Genomic DNA, 13,661 nt, shown 5'->3' with positions numbered 1-13,661 from the left:
GAACTGTTTATAAAAGACTAATATAGAATTACAGGCTGTGTGGAAAGAAATCAAGAAAGATTGGGCGAGTAGGGAACTTTGCCAGCCTGTGCATGTGCTCAGCTGAAAAATAGATAAAGTGACCTGTTGACTTTGTAAGACTGAAAATACTTGAGTTCGCCTCTTCTACAGGCTGATTAGTTATGGTGTGCTCCATGCTTTCCAAGCCAGCCTGTTTTACCCCTGCTGTTGCAGAGACTGTGGTATGGACCTTTGAGGTGGAAGCTGTGGTTCTTACAGACAATTTTGCCACAAGTCCCTCGGGTTTGTGGCTTGAGGTATATCTTTTTTTGACTCTCCTAACTGGCATTGTTTATAAGGATAGGTTGTTACACTTCCCTCTTTAGGTAATGGATGATCATTGTTGGTGATTACTGAGGGCTTAGGAGAAGGCAACCTACTATTCTTGCCAATAAATATGTTTTGGTTTTAAGACATTGTCTTAAGGAATTTGTCCCTGTGTAATGGTCTAAAGGATCACTGGGCTACTCTGAATTATTGTATTTTGAAGAAGAACTGTGGGAAAATGTAGTCATTTTTTACTACCTAAGCTGATATAACCAGAAGAAAAGAATAGAGTGGCACTCCAGCACACAAACCAGGTCTGGGAATTTGGAAATTGGCTAGAGGACTGGGCATATCATTATTGCCAGATACCTGTGTTCTCTTTGCAGCTATTTGCATGAATAACTTCAGAAACAAGCCAATTTTTAATTTTTGAGGAAATAAGGTATTTTTTCAACCAGGATGATATTGTCTTCCTTTGTTGTCAAAATGGTGGAACTGGTCTTTCCTAAGTTAAGACAAATGATGTAGAGTGTGGACTTGAACTTAGGGCTTCTATGTCCCAGAAGAACAGCATAATTTGAGAATTACATCTCTCACTTTGACTGTAAAATTTACCCTAGATCTGAAAAAATGATGTTTTTCTAAAAAGTTTGCATCCCGGTATCTGCTTTCAGAAAAAGCTTTTACTGAAATGTTGCCAATTAGCCCTAACTAGAATACAGAATATAGTATATAGTACATAGCATAGAGCAAGTCTAGAAGAAATCAACTTTTATGAGTGTTATATCATTTCTACTACAACTGTGGTGCTTTGGGAAAACTGCCTACTAGGCTAGAGCCAAGAAAATTTATAAAGCTGTCATGAAAGCCTACGAGAACCAGCCCGATTTACCTATAAAGGACACTTCTGCTTATTAAGTAGCATAATAATCACAAGACATGATGACAATGTATTGTCCTTTTAGGAGTGCTCTCATGACAGTCTTCATCCTTCCCATTCAGAAACCATGTTTAACAAGTATTAAATATTTTCCCTGAGGTAGTCAGTGCCAGAAGGTCTAACAGCTCTTAGCTACTACCCAGCTAAGCACTAGTGATGAGGGCAACTGATTGGGAGATACACTACTTTAATTTTTATGATCGTGGTAATGTCTTTATAACCTTTTAATTGTGCTTATAGTCTTTCTGCAATATTATGCAAAGTCATTTAATATATATATGACATCATCATGGCTAAGTGCTTGGGCCAAAGTGGTAAATTATAGGAAATCTTGAAGCTGAGACTGCTGTGCTATCTTTAATTCACCATGTTGTATCTAGTTACAGCCTGGACCCCAAAGCAGTGGGGAACATTCTGTACTTATAAATCACAACCACTCATGTGCACACTTATGTCCTCACTCTTATTTTGTTATGAGAATCACTTTCTGCTGGTTTAGGTACCCTTGGCATTTCTGGAGGTTTACGAATAGTTACTTTTATACCGAATGATACATTCTGCTGTGACAGGGCAATAAGGGACATTTTGGCATTCACGCATTAAGACAGGTCATTCCACGGGGCACAATTTATGAGTGGCGTCAATACTGCCCTACCACCAACAGCCAGCATGAAAGTAGGAAGTAAACAGGATGGTGGAAACAACTGTAAAGGAGTTTATTAGAACTGCTTTAATATTTTGCATAATCAAAAACTGTAGCTGCTGTAGGGAGGCAATAGGTGGACTGGAGTCCATAAGGAATGATGGAAATCTGTCAGTGAGTTGATTTAGATGTAAAGGTCCACAAAATGCAGGAATGAGAATCAACAGCATGAAAGAAAAGGGAGCACACAGTTCAGAAAATTGGTACTAGGATCCTTCAACTGCTATTTTGTGCTACACACAAAGCTACTGTGGTGAACTTGATGATTTGAAAGTTGTTGTGTTTGGTTTTTTTGAAGAGTGCGAAAAAATCCAGTAACTTGGGAGGTATGGCCAAATGAATTGAAATTAATGCAGTAAGTATTGAGGTTCCAAATTTTGTTTTTTAGAAAAAAGTAGCAAAACCCAAGTCGTATCTTGGAATAAATGTTGAAACGGGCTTTCATTTCTTCCTATTTTTGATGTATTGAGGGTAGTTTTCATGATGTCATCCAGATAGTTTAAATAAACTGTTTGCATATAAGGTTAACAAGCTGCAGTGGTAGCAGGGTCTGTGTGGGATTATATTAGAATTAATTTGATCAATTACTTTTAGTTCCAGAGGTCTCCAGATGAGACAGAAGCCAGCATATGCAGTTTGGCAGATGAAGAATCAGTGCAGTCAACACATGCCGTGAAGGTAATGAACATTCTTTCAAACTTCATTTTTCATCCTGAGCAGAGAAGACAACTAAGCCAAGACACTGCGGCTCAGAGCAGCCAAAATGATAACCATAAATAATCATAATAGAAAGCCTGTGGCTTAAATGCAATTGAGAAGGATAAAATAAGTATTTTGCCATTAAAATGATGTTGTTAAACCTGGAATTTTCATTATGATTTGCCCTGGAGCACATAGAGGTTCCTCTACCTTGAGATGCAGCTTCTGAATTAAAAGATTGCTGAGGATTTTCTCTTGATAAACTGCTTACAAGAAGAAGCTGGGATAAATATTTAGTCAAATCAGGGGAAATCTCTATGACAATGTATTTCATTTCCACAGCTGAACTGAAACTCAGGAGGATCGATTCTGCTGGCCAGCTCTCCTGGAAGATAGTGGGAGGCCTGTGAAAGGATGCCATGGTTCAATTCTGTCCAACACTTATACTCTCATATACACAAAACTGATGATTCATCAGGAGTTTTTAACTGGGTTAGAACTATAAAATAGGATCACATATTTGCAACATTCAGAAACAGCCGCAAACTGCCTGCAGTCCATATCCTGAATCTGTTTCTTCCTAATGAGTGAAATTTGTTGTTGGATTGAAATTTGTTAGAATCTGAGCATAATGAAAAAGATACCTTAGTGAAAATTGAAAATCATGACAACAAATGCAAAAATGTAATCTGTCATGCATTGCATTATACATATAGACTCTATTTTCTATCAAGGCCATTTTCTGTATTTTCTGTCTTTTCCTGGTTTTCACTAATGATTTCTCTTTATGAGCAAGCTTGATGTACTTACAAGTCATCCATAGGCCCATGAATACCAAAGAGTTTGATTATTTTTTTTTAACAAAAATAATAATGTTGCTCTTCTAAAAGAAGGCCATTATATATTAAGTGCCTAAGTGTAGATTTAGAATGTTATACCTTATTTATATGGGAACCTGCTATAAATTTTCATTTAACTGTAGGTGCCCACTTTCAAGTTAAGTTGAAATTGTCAGGTGGCTTGTATGTGTTAAAACTGTGAAAGTCCAGGATTCATGTTTCATATTATGTAAGATTAAGACAGAAGTTAATACAGTTTTTAAAATCTGTCTTCATTATAAATCTGATGTATCTGTTGGAAAAGAGAAACAGTCTGACTGTTTCAATGCAATTTTTAAAAATGACAACATTTAAAAGTAAGATAATGCAGAAATGAAGCACATTAGCTCTGCTCAAAATTTTGCTTATTGGAATTTCTTATACCTTCAATTTCTTACCAAAAAATCTGTGATAGCAGTGTTTGCAACCCAGTAATTTTTTATTTAAAGGTATTTAGATAACTTCATCTTTTTTTGACATATCACAGGTAGTTAAATTCACTGTAAGCCATACTGCTCTGATTTTTAAATTCGGAGATTTACAGTCTTGCAGTATTTTTGCTTTACCTGCACAAAAGCAAATTTCAATCAATCAAGTTCTGATGGCCAGATGTCCTGTTTCTCTCACTTCTCAGTACAGTCCACTCATCCGTATGCAGCTATTACCAAGTGATTCACTTCACATTCATACCTTGGCATTTCTCAGCCATGCAGTCATGGCACTTTGTTACCTTTGAACAGAGATTCTGAGCAGAAATCCTGCAGTTCACCTGGCACTTTGATTACTGTCGAGTAAGTTTTAATCTGCACTGTAAGAGTAAAGATGGCCTTATTAGAGGTTGTATTATCCCTGTCTTCTTCCCTCACATCTCCCACTGTTTTCTCAATAGCTCAAATAAATGCTTTCTCAGCCTCTTTCATCTGCAGCTCCTTGAAGAAGCGGCAAGCATACCCAGCAGTAGGTGGCCATCAGGTATACAGCAAACCAGGTCATTAAGATTTGCAGTTTTCAGGGAGAGCAGGGAGCTTGGTGTGTGTAATCAACACCCACGGTTCTTTAAATGCCTCTTGGTTGTCATAGGTGATGTTGCCTGCCAAGTGGTAGCAACCCACTGCAGTCAATTTTGATAACATTATTTCCCTGTTGAAAATTTGGCTATCACAGATATAATGAAATGTTGACAGTAGGTGGTTTTAAATGTTTCCAGTGTTCAGGTACTGGATGATACCACTCACAAGAGACAGTTGCTTTCACTATAGCTTTTACTAGATAGGAAACTCTACCTTCACCCTGCGTCAGCAGTGTTATTGGCTGTCAGGACATGCTCCTTTAGGCTGTCTTGCTTGCTCTGTTTTATCTGGATACGTAAGAATGCACATCTGAAGAAATGTTTATTGACTTCAGTGAGATTAGAGTTTATATGTATGGGAACACTCAAGAAAACTAATTCAAATTAACTAAAGGTGTGAATTTAAAGTTGTGATTATTTTAGCTGCATTATGTGCACATTCTCATTCAAAATTAAAGTGGCCCTAATTTGATTTAACTATATTTACTTCCAAAGTAAATTAATACATTCTAAATGAGAGCTGGCTACACAGAAATTTAAAGTGGTTTAGCCAATCCATTTTAAAAGTTAATTCAGATTGATTTTTCTGCATGTTCCAGACAAAACCATCAGCTCTTAAATCAGCTCTGAAATGGAATGTGAAATCCTATTTCATTTAGATGTGTAGTCTAAGATGTTGCTTGCTAGCTCCTCTAAGAATTATTCTGCGTGCCTGCAGCCTATGCATTATACCTAGAGATATTTTTTAAGAATCAAAATACTACTTTTGTCCTTTGAAAAGCTTCTACGTTACAATTACTCTGCAACAGAGGATTCCTACAGGAATGCCACTCAACATCTCTGGACCTTAGATCACTTATTATTGAGTGTTTTTAAAATACATGTTTTCTTGTTAGGCTTTGAGGGCTGTTGTAAGTCTTCATAAGGAAGAGAAATTAACAAATTTTTGTTATATCATGAACCAGTGCAGAACAGAACTCAGGACCATAAACAGTACGTACATAAAAGAAGGCATACGTGGCTGAATTAGAGGAGTTGTTCTAAAGTTAATACAGCACACACACATACATACATACATACACACATACAAACCCAAGCTCTCCATAAATTAAAAGATAATGGCTATGGACTATAATGTGTAACTCCAAAGATCTACATTAACTGCTGGGCCACTGTCAGAATGTCACATGCTTATTTGCTGGCTCTTGTAACAGCGGAATGAAATGTAGCAAGAAAGATGATTTCAGATGTTTCTTGATAACAACCACCCACCCCTATTAATACAGAGGTAGTTAATGGCATTTTCTTAGAGCATGGTATCATGTAGTATGTTTTACCTAGTTATCAAATTCAGAGCAGGAAAGGCACTATTATTTTTTACAAAGCTGAAGCATGCTTTATTCTTCTGGAGAGAACCGTTAGTATATCATTAGTTCACCATTAGCTCAAACAATCCCATTTGTTGATTGATTGATTGATGGATGGACAGAAGAACAATATTTATTACATGTATAACCTGTAAAGATAAGTTAGAGGAAGACTTATGAAGTGCCTCAGTGAGTTAGTATAACAAATTTTACTGGCAGTCAATAAAGATTTGTGCTCCTAACCTTCTTGTTGATTTTGATGAGAAAGTAAAGATATGTCTGCCTAGGGAAGTGCAGTTGTACCACATCCTAGTATACCACTTCTAATTTAATTAAGGGTCCCTGGAGAGTTTCTTTTCTGATAGTGCACACCAAGACTGTGCCGCTGCAATGACTGTTACTGTTATCAGTGCTTGCCCTATGAGGTTGGTGTGGATAAAATGTCTAGGAGCCATACAAAAATTTAAGCTCTCAGTGTGTGCACAAGCTGCATTCAGAAACCAAAGCCAGCTCTTGTGTTTTCAACACTGCATTTTCATACTTATTTGTGGCTATTTATGGAAGGGATGTTCAATATTTAAGGAACTTCCTACCACCCCTTGCAAAGACTCATGGGAATAGGAAAAATGAAATTATCTATGATAAAGAATGTACACATGATAAACCTGTTGTGCACATTCATGTCATATTTTGTGTCCTACCTCAAAGCACATCATGGTGTGCATGCCTTCTCCAGATTTCATTCTTACGTTGATAAGATGAGGATAATTTGATACACAATAAAACACACTGAACAAATGAAAAAGTTATCATTAACTAGGGAGTAAACTGATTCAATTTTCTATTTGGTAAATATTCCTCCCTGAACATACAAAGATTTATCTGGGACTACTTAAGCAAAATAGTAATAAGCAGGACACATTCACTGAAATGTCTAAACAGCACTACCAACTCCATGACACAGAAGGTTTATTTACAGTACTGTTGGTTACGTGATCTGCTAAGGGTATGGCTGTATGGGCAGTCAGCATGGCCTGGTACAAAAACATTTGCAAGGCTTATATCTAGTGTATACTGTAGGTTTGTAAACTGTAGTTAAGCTGTAATAAAGCTTCACAAAAATAAGTTAAAATTAGAGCTCCATTTGTGAAACTGAGCCTGCAGCTCTGACTGTGAAAGTGCAAAGAGGTCGGGGCTGGCAGCTCAGTGGTTGCAAAAAGAGCTCCCTGATCTCTCCCTGAACAGTGTCTTACTGTCTTAGTGTTTAGACTCTGCTTCAGTGCAAGGGTGTTAGTTTAAACCACTGCCAAATACAATGATTTATCAGATTAGCACGTATCACGGAACTGAGCTAAAGATCATGTTGCAGCTGCACAGCTAGTGCTGTCCCTGAGGGACAGGAATGAACGGCACAATTACTGCAGCGATGGCATGGAGTAAAATTATCTTTTGTGACACGTGAAGTCTAACTACAGAGTAAGTCATTAGCAATGACAAAATTAAGAATGAGGAACACATTCTCATTAGGATCAGTGGAAAAATGTAGGGATACTGAGCTTTGAACTTCCTCTAGATTTTGCTATTTAACATATTATAACAAAGGAAAGGAAGATGTATTAATCCCTCCTATCTCTGGCATCTATGAATAAAATTTAGGCCTAATTACCATTCTTCTTCAAAGAGAACTAACCAGTGGGATAAAGCTTGTTTACATCCGGTAGTATCACAAGCAACCACTTGCTTTGTTTGTGGCATCTTAAACACTGAACTTAACAATTTCCTACTTGCGTGAGTTTTATAATTTTTGGATCATAAATGGATTTGGGGGTAACTCCGTGAAGCAAGCAATTATTTTAAGGTCACCATTCCCTTAGTCATCTAGGAGGCATGCATATACATTGCACAACCGAGGAGTACTCCTCAATATCAGCTGTAGGTGCTCTGTCTTGCAGCTCGCTGGCTCTTGGCCCTGTGCAAAGTCTGGCCGTTCCTGGCAGGCTCTCACCACATTTCTCTGATGCTGTTGCAGCTGCTCTCAGCTCCTGGCCCACTGACAGAAAAGGACTGGGGTTCTTCCGCTCTAAACTTCAAAAGCACATTTAGTTTTGTAGCTCCTAGGGGATGCAGCAAGTAACTTCTGATGTGCCCACTTGCTCCTCAGCATGCTCTTTCCTGCTGACCCTCCTTTCTCTATGCCATGTGTGTACATCCCAAGTTCTTCTTCAGTATAGCCAAATTTTTCAAAAAGGTTCAAGAGGGTATTTCTAGAATGCTCTACAACACCCAGCCTCCCTCAGGACCTTTTATTAAGGGGTCTCTCTCCAGGAAGATAACTTACTCTGTGTCAGAGGGTTTCATTCCTGTACTAAGTAACAGAAATGCAAGCATACCAAGGTAAGTTCTTCTCCTCCAGTAGAATTCACAGCACCTGTAAAAGTTTTCTTGCTGGGTTTCAAGTTCATTTTTCAAATCCTAAAGTTGGCAGCAGATTAGTTTGGTTATCTTTTTATTATTTTTCAGGATGGAAGGAGTCATTACCATAATGCAGTACAGCAGTCCCTCCAATAGCAGGTTCTGTAAGAACCAGGTATCTTCTATCTGAGTCACAGCAAATCTTCCACAAATGTATCTTATAGCACTTTGAGTGCCTAGTGATAGATAACAAGTCATAGCTCTTTTGGCACTGCATGAGTGCATAGAGCACAGAAAGATATCCACTGCGCTTAGACATTTATAGTTTAAGACAACAAACAATAGATAGTATAAACAAATGCAAAAGGCTAATGAAATGGTACAGTAAACCTGGCAGACATGAAAAATTAAAACAGAAATAGAAACATTAAAAACCTGTTTTCCTGAATGTCTTCGTGACATCAAAAACTTTTGGATTGTGTCAAGGGGCTAGCGTTGTAGTATACATAATTCCTGGCTAAAGAAATGGTAAAGGGTCATCTCTGAGGAGGAGCAGACTTTATTAAACCTGAAGCTTCATTTAAGGTACTGTAGCTGCACTCTCTAGCTTGCCTTCTGTTAGGAAGCCTGATTTGTTCTCTACATCCCTTAAGTCATTCACACATAGACACAAATTCTTACACACTGAGAACAAAAACTTCCCTGTATTGATTTTTAGTATGATTCAAAACTCATTCAATGTACCTGTCCAAACAAGCACCATTACAAAATCAGAATTAAATAATAGTCCCTAACAGTTGTGTTCAAATATACACAGAAATTTTTTAATATGATAGTTCTACTCATCAAAATAGAATTTTATCTCAGCATTGAAAGACACTACTGGAGTTTTAAAGGTGTTCTTATGCCAGATGTACATTTTCTGACTTCCTAGGCTTCGGTGTTAAATCTGGTAAGAAAGAACACCCAAGTGTTTTCTTTACAGTAGCAGCAGAAATACAATTTTATTTTATTCTTCTTAAAAGTGCATACATTGATTTTGTTCAAATTTCCAAGAAAACCTGACTATTCATAAGAGAACAGAATATTTCCCCCTAAAAGGTAAGAATTTGATATTGTTAAGGGAGAAAATACCTCTCCAATTAAAGGCTGCTAGGAAGTTTATTTGTCTTAGAAGAATTCCTGCTCCAAGATGTTTGCAGACAGGGGAATACATATTTGCATGTTATATACAGCACAGGCTTAGAAGGTTACCTGTGTCATTTCAAGGACTAGACAGCCAGTTCTAAATCTGTGACTGTGGCTGAAGAACATACCCACTGGTTCAAAGGAGCTGGTGGTCTCATTAAGGTAGCCTCTACACTTTTGTGTTTTGGACCAGGCACCTAAAAGTCTTCTCTCCTGGTAATTTTGAAGCTGAATTAGCTCTTAGCAGACCTTAGGGATGAAGACAGCAGCCAAAGTTTGCAGGCACAAACAGTGGCCATCCTTGTGTGTTATCAGTCAACCAGAGGCTGACACCAGAGTTTCTCTGCTGGCTCTGTGCTGCCAGATGGTGCTTACATTGGGGCACTCCACTCATGACAGACAACTCTACCGTTAAGAAGCTATCCACACTAAGAGTGGAGCAATAAAGACACCTACTGTAAAGGAAAAGTGAGACTTGTTGTCTCAAATGCTGATCACATTCTGACTCAGAGTTATGCATCAAGTCCCAGAAGGTGTGGAGTTACATGGGAAGTTGACAGCCTCAAAAACAGCCCTCTCTGGCTCAGTCTTGCTCACTTAGACTGTAAGACCTTTTGGATGGAGCCAAAACATGCGGTGTTTGTACAGGACCTAACCCAGTGGGCTCCCAGTGGATGACATGGGTTCATATATGCTATTGCACTGCAAAATACTAAGAAGTTATTTGGTTATATTATTATTATTCAGTGGATGCCAGAAAGTGCAAATAGTGCTTTTGAAAAGCCTCAAAAAAAGTCAGTCTAGCTCTGTAGTGTTGCAGTGTAATGAACAGTCACTTTCCAGCTAGTCAGAAGTCTAATTACAGCTCACTCCAAGCAGACAAATGAATTTATCTCAGTGCACTCAGTTTACAGTGGAGGCACACACATGTACATCAAAGTACATGATGAATGATGATGAATCCATGATCCCCTTGTATATTCCTTTCTAAAAGCAAGGGATCTGATATCTGTCCAAAGCACAAAAGAGACGACAAACAAGCATCAGTCATTTTTAACAAGAGAAGTTCAGTAAAGGGAAGCAAACAAAATCTGTCCTCAGTTTATGCTACCCATAAAAGAAACAAATTCAAATGTTGAGCTTTTGAGGGAAAGCAATGAGAAAAAAACAATCTTTAAGTATAAAAAACCCAGACCAAAACAACAAAAAAACCCACCACTTCTTGACAGAGTCTTTTTGGAGAGGGAAATAGGGAAAAATAGATGGAGAAAATCACTTTGCTGGATCCTCCACAAACAGAGCTAGACAAAATAGCCTGTTAGCTCCAAACCCTCCCCTCTGTGGTCTGTAGAGGGAAGTGCCATTGATATCAGAATGACCTTTGCAGGTACAGGCGGAATGACCTCTCTGCCCAGCCACTTCACCCTGCTGAGATGCATTCCAGAGGCAGCTGCCTAACGCCAGGCTTACTCCTCACTCGGTAGCAGTCAGTGCATTCAGGCTGAAGTATTTTGACAGGTAGGAGGATACCATGGCACAAAGCCATAGTACCAGTGCTGAAGAGAGAGGGGAGAGGCCTTGACAAAATATACTCCCTCAAAGCTAGCTGCTTACTGTAATCGCACATAATTTATTGAACATGAAAGACAGGCTGATACAGGCAGGGTGTGATGACCTTGCAATTTATTTCACTTTTCTTTGTCACAGACAAGACACAGCTGGGTCAGACCAAGGTTCTTATCTGCTCTGTGACCAATATATGCTTTTTTCCCCACCTAACATTAGTTTTCTTTACACAACCCAATTAGGAGAAATTCCTATTCAGAAGTTAACAGCTCAGATACAGTGCAGGTGTTTACACTGACCCGGCTCAACTGCTCACTGCCAAATCTGTCCAGAGCACTATCCAGTATCTCTGTGGTCTCCAGATACCGTAGGGACCCTGCCTTGCTAACCCTGCCTGTGCTTGCTTGGAGAGGGAAGGGAGACCAGCAGGCCTCCTCCCACAGCCATTGCAAATAGTGCTTGTCCTTGCTTGGTGCATCCTGACACTTACCAGCTTGGACCACCAGAAAAGCAGTGTTGAGGTTTTTTTCAGATACCATTTTGGGAACATCTTAGGGTACGACTCTGAGTTTCTCACTACTGGAATGTACAGCCCTTATTACATATGTCTATGCGATTCCAGGCATTGGATGGTTTTCTTGAATTCTAACAGGTTCATTTCTTTTGTGGCAAACAACATTACCACATGTAAGATACTTATACAGAGTAAGACGGAATGTGTATAAAAATACTAGTCTTGTCTGAGCTCTCCTCTTTTGTTTAAATAATTAGTGTGTTTTGTTGACATTGTTAGGCTTGAATGACTAAGAAAGTTTAAAAGTATACATTCACTTTCTTTCACTGTACCCAAATTCCCTTGCACTCTTTTCATAGCATACAAACAGTGCTATACTCCTTAGAAACTTGACTTACTTCATTTAACTGTAGACAAGTAGGATAAGTATATTATTGACACATAGGCAGATAACAGGGTATGAGCAACATTTGGCGGTGTCTACCTAGTGACATGACAAATACGCTGCTTTCATGCCAAGTGCCATAAACAACCATGAATGCGCAGACTTTTTATAATCCACAGGGCAGGTTACATAGATAGGACAGTTCAGAGATCTATTCTTATGAAATACATATGCTGTAGGTAGTAAACATAGATTTACTTACTTAATGGGCTTACCTGCAGAAAGTCACTAACTCTTAACACACATAGCAGTGTAGGATCAGAAAGCACTGTACGAGTATTCATTTAGCAGGTACTGCAGTACTCCTGTGGCAAATATCCCTTTGTTCCAAGTATACTGTAATTTTTTTTGTTTAGTTCTGCTAATTAATATTCAGACAGTGCTTACTATTATTCTCCCAGGAAAGCACTGTATTATTTCCCTTTGCCTGAACAGATCTTCCCCATTTGTTAATGTACTCTTTTCTCTTTGTGTTTTACAGGGCATTAACATGGTTTGCCTGTACTTGCCTGATCTCTTGATCTGATGCCACAAAATTTCATAGTGCAAAATGCAGTCCAAGGTTTTTTTCCTCATAAATGAAAATGAAAGCAAAATATTCAGCTCTGTAGTGCTTTCACAAATCAAAGAGTAAGTGAAGGATTTAGGATTGTCTCTGATAAAAAAAGGTTTGCAGATAGTACTAAGAGTCAGGGATAAAGTCACATAAGGCAAAGGCAAATAAGGTAAGAAAAAAGTTGTATATTCCTCCCAGTATTCACAACCTTTTCTCCTAGGCACTTGGGATGCTGTTAAACAATAACAAGAAGCAGCAGATTATTTCACCTTACGGTGGTCTTGCAAGAACGAAAGGAGACTAGCTTCAGCAGTAGTAGAGTCATCCAGTCACTTCTGTGTTCACTAGTGAGTTGGGATCCAACCAGTTTAAGAAAGGGCTCTCCCATATATCACATGGTGGATATGGCAGAACACAGTGTATAGGTCCCTCAAGAGTCCCTTCTATGTTTTTTAAGACTTAAAGCCATGCAAAGAGATGTAATGCTGAAAGAGTTGGAAAAATAAACCCAAACTGATGTGAGAACGTGGCTGGGGAAAATCAGCTCATGAAAGCCAAATCTGACATTAGTTTTGGACTTCATTGAATTTATTTTTTGCACAGTCATAACCTCAGCAGGTTGCTCTGGGAATTATGATGTAATGCTTTTCTTCATAGCCTTTAGACCATCAATTAATGAATACTTGGCGACTGTTACTATTTGTATAACATAAAATATATCAAGTTTATCTACTTTCCCATGGTGTCCAATGAGAGGATGATGGAGCCATTCTCCTAACTGAACTTTAATTCTAACATCAACGAACTAAATCCTGATTCACAGGCACTGCTGGTGTAAATGTCCGGAGTACACTCCATGTCAACTCACAGTGCTTCTTAGAGAAAAGCTTGCTAGAAATTATATTTCTAGCTCTTCTCCGATGAACTAGCTCATTACTTTCATCAGTGGAGCCTTCAACTCCTCTACTTATTTTCATCTCTGTTTTAGCATATACAT

General features: G+C 38.5%; 1 long non-coding RNA gene across 1 annotated transcript; it reads left to right on the top strand.

Moving 5' to 3' along the window:
* Window positions 1-209: 209 nt before the first annotated feature.
* LOC142027194 (uncharacterized) lies at window positions 210-4,434 on the top strand. Its single transcript, XR_012649031.1, has 3 exons — window positions 210-317; window positions 2,565-2,648; window positions 3,012-4,434. It is a non-coding gene; the product is annotated as an uncharacterized LOC142027194 (long non-coding RNA).
* The last annotated feature ends 9,227 nt before the right edge of the window (window positions 4,435-13,661 follow it).

This window comes from Buteo buteo, chromosome Z (assembly GCF_964188355.1).
Source record: "Buteo buteo chromosome Z, bButBut1.hap1.1, whole genome shotgun sequence".
In the NCBI taxonomy this organism is placed as follows: Eukaryota; Metazoa; Chordata; class Aves; order Accipitriformes; family Accipitridae; genus Buteo; species Buteo buteo.
Note: the sequence above shows the minus strand (reverse complement) of the source record. Positions and strands in the feature narration are given on the sequence as shown.